This window comes from Stylophora pistillata, chromosome 3 (genome assembly GCF_964205215.1).
Source record: "Stylophora pistillata chromosome 3, jaStyPist1.2, whole genome shotgun sequence".
Classification (NCBI taxonomy): Eukaryota; Metazoa; Cnidaria; class Anthozoa; order Scleractinia; family Pocilloporidae; genus Stylophora; species Stylophora pistillata.
Genome location: NC_142521.1, coordinates 17,900,001 through 17,909,724, shown reverse-complemented (window position 1 = coordinate 17,909,724; position 9,724 = coordinate 17,900,001). Strand labels below are relative to the sequence as shown.

The window sequence follows — 9,724 nt, the reverse complement described above, 5'->3', positions numbered from 1 at the left end:
TACAGAGGAAGTTGTGGTGTTTCATCGAAATATCTGTGTCATAACAATTAAATGCCACTCTCCCTAAGAGCGGTCCTCTCGACTTCCCGTATAAGATGAATTTTCCTTAATTTGTTTCCTGTGAAAAGGGTTTAGGACACATGTTTCAGAAGCTAGTTTGGTTGTTTTCCAATTCTCCTTTTTTGCCTCGCCAAGAGCGAAAATTGACTTTTGGCTGGTCCACCCGCGTAGACAACGATCGAAAGTGAAAATTTCACAGCTTTTGTCGAGCGCGCTGCGACTGCAGTAGGGTAGCTCACGGAATTCTCTTGCTTCATGTTACAAGCTGTATTCAGTCAGTTTACAGACAAAATATGAAATTTTCACTTGAAATCCTTTCATACTAGCGTGACCAGAAGAGACCCTTCCCTTCGACCTTAGCATATAAAAAATTAACCAATTTAACAGAAAGAATTCTCGATAGGAGGCGTAAATTAAATCGAGCTAAGATGAGGTCACCTATGGCCTCAAACCTGCGGGTATCTCTCTAGCTTTCATCCACATTATCTTGAAATCAACGTAAATCACGTGTCAACTGAAAGCTCATTTACTTAATTCTGAAATATGACCAAGATATGCCTTTGACCGTTCAAACTTTGTTTGTTTATCTTCTATGTAAAGTATTTTAGGTTTTTATAACAATTGCATGGAAAATAAATTACGAGTTGTCTTAAAACGTTGCATATATATGATCAGTCGTAACATTTGCAGAATTACAAAGTAAACAAAAGCGATCGGAATGCGCTTCCTCGATAATTTTCCTTGAATCAGGTCAAGAGCCACGTACAGAGTGGAGAAGATCAAAATTAAAGAATCCAATTTGGCATTCTGGTCATTGCAGTAAAACTGTGTAGCTTAAAAGGACACACAAACAAGTTAAAATACATGTACGTTGCGGTGTTATTTGCGAAACTCGCAACCTTCTGCAAGAATTCTTGCAGTTTCTACCGAGGTTTAGAACACGGAATGCAATCAACACGCCCTCCTTTCTGAACATTTGCTGCCATAATTAGAGATTTTATGTTGTTACAGTCCACAACGTTCTTAAGGAACATATTCAATCTTTCCCTGCCACCAAATCAAAAACAACTAGGCTAACCCGCCCTAGTATATTGCGTGACGCGAGTATGCTAACTAGTTCCGTCATTTGTTTCATAACTTGTTTCGCGGGTAAGTAGATTGAAACTAAAAAGTAGTTAATATAACGAATTAGAACCGAAAGTTATAAATGGACTGAAGTGATGGAATTGGGGTATGCTATGCCACAAGAATCCTATCCACTCATTCCGGCTGTTATGTAAATTTCTGCGGGCAAACCTCCAAGCACGCCACCGACAAACTTTTCACGGGTGAAAGCTAGACAAAATCGACTAAATAAACAAACCTGTATTAAACTTAGCCAAAAAAGAAAAAGAGAATAAATTTTACTGATGCAGCTGGGCCCTTACGAATCAATTTTTAGTAAAACTGTAACCTTCACACTCTCCGCTACACAAACATGTGGGTAACAGAGTTAGCTAAAGCGAAGGGGCTGGATTGAGGTACGCTAGAACCTTCACCCCCTCAGAAATATTTAACAGCGTGGGGAGAGTAAACCAGTGTAAGCTCAAATACCATCCCCAATTCCTTTACTTCAGTCCATGAAGTTCAAATACCATCCCCAATTCCTTTACTTCAGTCCATTTAGAACTTTCGGTTATAATTCGTTACATTAACTACTTTTTGGTTTCAATCTACTTACCCACTATACTCAAAAGTTTGTCTGCATTGAATCTTTCCCCGCTATTTGAACCGAGAGGTATAATAAATATCGTAGCATCAAAAGCAGTCTCAAAAAAAGAGGGAACTACAGCTTCTCATACTCGTAAACCTTCACATTTTTTTTTCTATACTGTTAAAAGACAAAATTGGAATCTAGCAAGAATTTTCATTAAGTGTGCTTTTAAACTTATTTAAGTGTTAAAAAAGGAATGGAAATATTATATTACTGTAAGCCAAGAAAATAAGGTCACCTCTTTCTTTAAGGTGACCTCAAGGGCAAACAACTGTTAGTTTTGAAACGCTATTTATTTTCTTTGTACTTTAGATTATTGCTTAACCGCCTATTGTCTATGCTTAGTTAATGTTTATCTACGTCACGGTTTATTTTAGTCGATTAATGTAATTGGTGTGAAATTGTTACGCAATTTATGTCAGTCATTCGCTCATATTTCGGGCTTGCGACAAAGAGAGAACCATTTTTTGATCGCTGTCAAGAGGTCGTGCGCCCCGCTACTGAGTGTAAGATTGTTTTGTCTACTCCGCTACCCGCGCTTTTCAAGTACGCCAGGAGCTCTACCAAAGTGAGTTACCTATATTGTTTATGCTCGATTTAGTTTTTCGTTTCCTTCATTATTAGTTCAGTTGATTTCAAGAAGAGGTCATTGTGCTGTGTCATCGTTTGTAAGTCGATTAATTAGCTTCGTTTCGTTTTCTTTTACCTTCTAGTTCGAACCACACACATGTACACACATAATTCTACCACATTTGCTATCGCTATCACACCAAGTATTCAGCAACTACCTTATTTATCGCTACCTGGCTACGTTCCATTTTTGTACCTTATAAAATTAAACACTTGGGATTGTTACGCGTGGTGCTTGTGCGTTCGTTTTGGGGCTCTATGTAAGAGCTATCCTTCCACAGCTAGGCAACGTTACCCTGGGATTCTCTGGAATTCACAACAACTTTTACTTTTCTTCTTCCGCATTGAATTTATAATCAATTAACTCATGTGAATAACACCTAGCTTCTCTGGGGGCGGTACTTGTGTACGCTGTTTCTTCTCCGAATTTTCTCTTTATTCTGTTGTTCGGTAACAGTCTTCTAAGGCTATTTTCTCTTGAGATATCTTTCCAACTATTATTCTAATTCTGCCAATAAGTTAATAATACTTTTTATCAAACAACAACAAACATATGAAACATATGTGTGAACTGCGGTTATGAGACGTATATGAGAACGATCCTTCGCAGTAAAGCACTATTTGAGCAATAGTGAAAATCAGACCTGAAAAAAATTTCAGGCCTGTACGGGATTCGAACCACTGACCTCTGCGATACTAGTGCAGCGCTCTACCAATTGAGCTAACAAGCCAACTGGGAGCAGGCCATCAAATTAATTCGATATAAACCCGTAGATGATAAATCTTGTTAGCTCAATTGGTAGAGCGCTGCACTAGTATCGCAGAGGTCAGTGGTTCGAATCCCGTACAGGCCTGAAATTTTTTTCAGGTCTGATTTTCACTATTGCTCAAATAGTGCTTTACTGCGAAGGATCGTTCTCATATACGTCTCATAACCGCAGTTCACACATATGTTTCATATGTTTGTTGTTGTTTGATTTATCATCTACGGGTTTATATCGAATTAATTTGATGGCCTGCTCCCAGTTGGCTTGTTAGCTCAATTGGTAGAGCGCTGCACTAGTATCGCAGAGGTCAGTGGTTCGAATCCCGTACAGGCCTGAAATTTTTTTCAGGTCTGATTTTCACTATTGCTCAAATAGTGCTTTACTGCGAAGGATCGTTCTCATATATAATACTTTTTATATTATCAATCTTGTTTCTGTTTTGGTCGATCTTAACCTCAAAAATATGAATGATAGGTAGGAAGTCATTTTGTAAAGCGTAAACAACTCGAAGGCGCATACTTAGTATGCAGCAACTGTTACAGGTAACTTAACGTGATTTGCTGGTTGAGATAGAGCGATGACGATGTAAGAAGATTGACAGCCTAGTAGTGTCACCTTTAGCATCGGCGTACGGGGCGGGGGAGCTGGGGGCTGCAGCTCTTCCCCCCCCCCCCCCCCCGTCGGAAAAAGATTAGCATTATTGGGGCAAAACTGATTTTTAAAAAAAAAAAAACCGTTCGGGCAAAGACACAGTAAGAAAATTTTTTTTATTCAATATCTTGATTTATTTGTTTCCATCTCACAGCTCGTCTAATCTTCTAATTGATCTCTGTACTACTTCACGGGATTCCTGTTATTACTCGGAGTTAGAATATTGAGTTCTGCCGAGGGACTGGGAGTGATAATCAAGACCGCGTTAGGACTGGAACTGCGTATGAGTTGGCGGCCATGTTGATTTATGTCAGTTCTCGAGCGCATGTGCGTGTAATCTGGTGGATTGGAGTATGTCTTTGTCGAAGTCTCGTAAAAGATCTTATCGATACCGTGTGAAATGTGAAGAATGCGAGAAAGAATTCGACTCCGACTATGTAGAAGCTCATTCCCGAATTGTTCACAGCGGCGGAAAACTGAGTGAAATGTCTGCCAATGGTAGAATTGTCACAGCTGAAATTAAGTGGTGTCTTCTCTAAAAGCAGTGCAGCAGTCGAATCTCCAGGTCAGACACAGGAGGCACCGCTTGTTGGATGTAGTCCAGAGAGTGAACAACGTACTATTTCATCAATATACGAAGAATCTGTTGCAAATATCCAGCCAGATCCTGAATCAATCGACCAAGATCGCCTGATGCGTCAATGAGAGACGTCCAGGAACCTAGCGAGCCCAGTACCCCGATAGATAAAGGCATTCAATCAGATCTCGGAGGGATTGCTCAACTAAAGCCAGAGTCCTCCACATCATCTACGTTGACGACAATGGTACCGAAACAACCTGTTTTACCCGAATATCCGGGCACCAAGTTCAGCAGTGAGTCTTTCACTAGACGATTCCAGCCTGACTGGTATAAAAAGTATCCATGGCTCAGTTACGATGTCGAAAAAGACGTGTGTGTATGTTTTGCCTACACAGAGTTTGGAAAGGATGCATCTTTTGTTTTCAAGAATTGGAAGAAGCCATCAAAGTTAACAAAACACAGCCAAAGTGAGAATCATGTAAGTTGCATGCCTAAGTGGCTGCAGTTCAAAGCAATGGAAAGAAAGAATAACAGTGTTCTGCAGCAACTAAGCAATGCACATAAAGAGCAGGTCAAAGTTAACAGGAAATATTTACAAGTGACAATCGAGTGCTTGATTTCCACTGCTATGCAAAATATTGCTGTTAGAGGCCATGAAGAAAGTCGAAACGATATCTTGGAAGTGTCAGATATAAACAGAGGAAACTTTCTCGAATTACTCTCTTTACGATGCAAAGACTTGCCATGGCTGCAGTCAAAACTCCACTGACGCGCAGCTCCAGTTCCATGCACAGTGGACATCACCCACCATCCAAAATGAGCTACTTGCAATAGTGTCAGACCTTGTGCTTGAGAGAATCACGACAGAAGTAAGGAAGAGTGGTTACTTTGGAATCATCATGGATGAAACTTCAGACATCAGTAGAACCGAAGAGGTATCCTTGTGCCTCAGGTACATTATCAATGGTGAGACAAAAAAAACTTTCGTTGGTTTCTTTGCCACTGCTTCTGCGGAGGGGGAAGCTCTGTAAGAGCTCGCAAAAGCAGCTATAAATAAGCTAGATTTAAGGTTGGAAAACATTATTGCCGAATGCTTTGATGGCGCTGCGAACATGAGTGAGATTCGCAAGGGCCTTGCTACGCATATGAAGGAATGTTCACGTCTCGGAATATATGTACATCGTTATGATCATCTTTTAAAATTGGGTTTTTCAGGACACCGTGACTGGCGGAAATTGAAACTCTATGTAATGCCCTCGGCACTATCCAGAGTCTTTGCAATTTCTTACACGGGAGTACCAAGCGCCATGCGTTATTCAGGGACATTGAAGTTCATGAAGAGGATGTTGCGCTTACATTAAAATATTTGAGTACCACTAGATGGTCCTATCGCTGGGCGGCGGTGAGGGCCGTGCTAGAGAAAGTGCCGAGGATAATGGAAACCCTGGTCACTTTATCAAAGGATCGCGATCCAAAGACCTATAACGAACGTAATTTGGTAAGTTGAAATTAGAGACCTTTAGCATCGATTTTTCAGAGGAAACCGCGAACCGCAAACCGCGGTTTGCAGTTCGGCGCTCGCCGTTCGCGGTTTGCGCGAAAGTTGATTTTAGCAAGGCGTTCCTGGTTCAGTGGTAAAAGCAATGGATTGTGGGTATTTCGAACAACTTTCCCGCGGAAAATTAAAACTTTGTTGATGAGAAAAATGGCTGCTGCTGCAAGACGAGATTTTAACGATCTTTTAACCGTAATTTCTCACCAAGACAGCTCCGACTCTTCTGAGGACTCATCAGACGAAGATGATCTCGACACGCTTCTCATTTTCTCCATGTTTCCTGACAATAAAAGCGATTTTACGATGAAAAACTTTGAAGATCTGACTAACTTCGAGTGCGAGAAGATGTTAGTCAAGTGCTTTCGACATTTTACTGAATCAGTCATGTTTTTTTTAGATTAACACCTTGTTTTTTTTTCCCTACAAAGGTTTGAAAAAGATGACATGTACCGGCTTCTAGATGCCCTTGACATACCAGAATATTATATCAGCTGTCAGAGGACGAATACCCCTGGAATGGAAGCCCTTATGATACTTTTGCAAAAGGTTTGCCTACCCAAACAGATGGTGTGATCTTGTTTCCCTGTTTGGGAGGTCAACATCTGAGCTCAGTCTGATATTTCACAAGGTATTGTGACTGGTATTTCATTCATCAAATCTTAGGAAATTCATATAATTATATTTCTTTCTCAGCAATTACGTTTTTCTTTGTTTTTTTTTTTTTTTTTGTTCTTGCTATAAAGAGGACTAAAACATTGTGCTATTTAGAATTATGTGGCAGTGTTGTAGGCTAATTACTCCCCCCCCCCCTCTTTTTTAAAGCATTTTTAGTATTATGCAATGGAACCAGAGCTCCTAATGAGCTAGCCCCTTCCCCATTGGCAAAACCCCGACAATGCTCTATACTATGTAGCTCCCCATCTTTTATAAAAACAACCCTTTTTTGTAGATTGTTGATGACATTTATGACCGCTTTGGCCACCTCCCGGACTCTTTAAATCTGTCTTGGCTGGATCCTGCCTTTTTTGCCCAAGTCATCCATAATAAAGCTGCCCCTCTTGAACAGTGCTGGGGATTCATCGATGGCACACCCCGCCCAATGGCACGCCCCTCAAGAAACCAGCATATCATGTTCAGTGGACACAAGAGAGTACACTGTATCAAGTTTCAGGTATCATACCATTCAACTTTTACTTCCCTTTTTGGATATGGACTGAGTAGATTCTCTCTATCTTGTGATCTCGTTCGTTTAAAATTTGTATTTTTATTTTTTTCTAGTCCGTTCAAGCTCGCAATGGTTTGATTGCAAATATGTTTGGGCCAATAGAGGGCAAGAGGCATGATGCCTTCATGCTTGGAGTGAGTGGTTTAGCTGAGAAGCTCCGACGGTTTCAGAGGCCTAATGGGAAACCTTATATTATCTGTGGTGATCCGGCTTATGGGCTGACTAGGAACATCCTTGCACCCTTCAGAGGCGTAGGGCTAACCGACGATCAACAAGAGTTTAATAGCAGAATGAGCAAACTAAGAGTCTCGGTCGAATGGGGATTTGGAAAAATATGCCAGTTGTTTGCCTTTTTAGATTTCAAGAAGAATCTGAAATTTTACTCCAGCCAATAGGCAAGTACTATTTGGTGGCAGCTGTTCTGGCTAACTGCCACACATGCTTGTATGGGTCACAAACAAGTACCTTTTTCGGGCTAGATCCACCAAAGTTAGAGGATTACTTATCAAACACCTAATGTAAAAACAAGCACAAAGTTTTTAAAGAAAATATAACATGTCTCCTTTATTCCAACACAACAAGAACAGACCGAGAAAAAAAAAAATTTTGTTACATCATAATGTTCTAGATAAATATAACATGTCTCCTATATTCTACTAAAACAAGAACAGGCTGAGAAAATAAATAACACCTTTTGTTGTAACATCATGTTTTATATAAATCTGAGGAATCTTAAATTTTGTCCTTCAGTAAAGACATGAATGCTCTACGCTCCTCTAGCTCTAACTGGAGTCGTTCTTTTCTCTCTGTTGCTTCTTCTTCATATTTTTGCCTTTGAAATCCTAACTCCCTTTGTCACTGCTCAAGCTCTTTTTCCTTTAAGTCCACTTTCCTCTCATTTTTGCGCTCCAGCATCTCAATAGCAGAGAGCTTGGAAGCTCTTCTCTTCTTCTTAGCTGAGGAAAAGTAATTTATTTGTACATTAGATAATGAGGGATGATGGGGTATATAAAAAAATCTCCCTGAGTACCCTACTCCCTTCCAAAACATAAACCTTTTTACCTTGCTTACCTTTTTTCTTTTTACTGCTTTTTTCGCTGGCTGTGGTTTCATTTCCATCGTCACCACTTTGATTCGCATCACTGATAGTATTATCACCACTTGTGTCTGTCTCATCTAACTTCGTTTCTAGAAAAAGAGAACATACACTAATCAGTCTCACACCAAAGATAGGCCTAAAATTTTTGTTAGGTAAACATACAATTTCATATCTCTTAGGGGCAACATAAAACAACTAATGCTGACTACACCCAATTTTGTGCCTCCCAATATGAGGAATCTTGGGCCTAGGAAAAATTGTGAACCTCAAACTAAATATTTCTTCTTTTCTTTTCTACAATTTCCCCCAGGCCTTAACCAGCTTACCAATTGGATGAAAAAGTCTTTTTTTCAAAACTGCCCACAGAGCAAGCTTCTTTTCCTGCAAACCAGGGTAGCCTGCCTCATATAACTTATGTACTAGCCATTTCACCACATCTGACCAAATGTTTAAGCCCTGTATAATGCGCACTTGTAAGACCAGCAAGGGCAGCCTCTTTCATTTCTTCAGCTTTTTTTCTTCTCTTCTTTCTCTTTTTTCTTCTTCAGGTCTTTTTCTTTTTTTGCAAGCTCTATTTTATCTTCTCTGTATGTGTAGATGTCATGCAGCAACTGCTCCAACTCCCCATATTCTTCTTCTGCGTCTTACCTATCAAAAACAAAACACATAGGAAACGATCAGCCTTTGCAGTAGTGCAATCACCCCAGACTAGTGAGTATTGTTTGACTAGTAAGTATTGTAATCACCCCAAACAGTAAGTATTGTTTGAGTAGAAAAAAGTTAGATTCCCATGTCACATGACATTTTTTAGAGGAAAAGAAATGAAATGAAAACTCTACCATTTTTCACTTTTTTAATCACTCCTCAATGTACCTCTTGGGTGCCCTTTTGTCCTCACTGATCTTTCTTGCATTTTAGATAGCGGTATTCATACATGTATTATTCATGTATCAAAATAAATTAAGAAATAAACAGAAATTTGCTTAGGATAAAATATTATTTTTTTGCTTGCGTTGATGCGAAAAGTATTATTTCTCATGACAGAAACATAAAAAAGAGAAAATTTCTCATTTGTGAGTGTGAAATCATGCTTTACGCTTTATGCCAAAATTTGTTATGTAGTAGTGGTTCTGGAAGCTTTTTTGATTCACTCAGTTGATTCACTCATTCATTCTAAATGACAATTACAGACTCTAAGAAGTCTTTTGTGAAATGTGACAGCAATCAAAACAATTATTTAGTTAATTTAATCACTCCTCAATGTTCCTCTTGAGTGCTTTTTTGTCCTCATTTATATACTTCTCAAGGAGGCGTTCCATCCTTTCTCTGCATGCTTGGGCAGTCAGCGACACTGGCTTCCCTGGTGTAAGTTTACCAAATTCCACAGTTAGAACGCTTGCTATC

At 39.6% G+C, this 9,724-nt stretch overlaps 1 pseudogene across 1 annotated transcript in view; it reads left to right on the top strand.

Moving 5' to 3' along the window:
- Positions 1-6,081: 6,081 nt before the first annotated feature.
- The window catches only part of LOC148734845 (uncharacterized), a 5,409-nt pseudogene continuing 1,766 nt past the window's right edge, over positions 6,082-9,724 (top strand). The window contains exons 1-4 of the transcript XR_015999286.1: positions 6,082-6,352; positions 6,425-6,624; positions 6,946-7,167; positions 7,275-9,724. The exon at positions 7,275-9,724 is cut by the window's right edge and continues 1,766 nt beyond it. The product of XR_015999286.1 is annotated as an uncharacterized LOC148734845 (transcript). The remainder of the gene's footprint in view (positions 6,353-6,424; positions 6,625-6,945; positions 7,168-7,274) is intronic.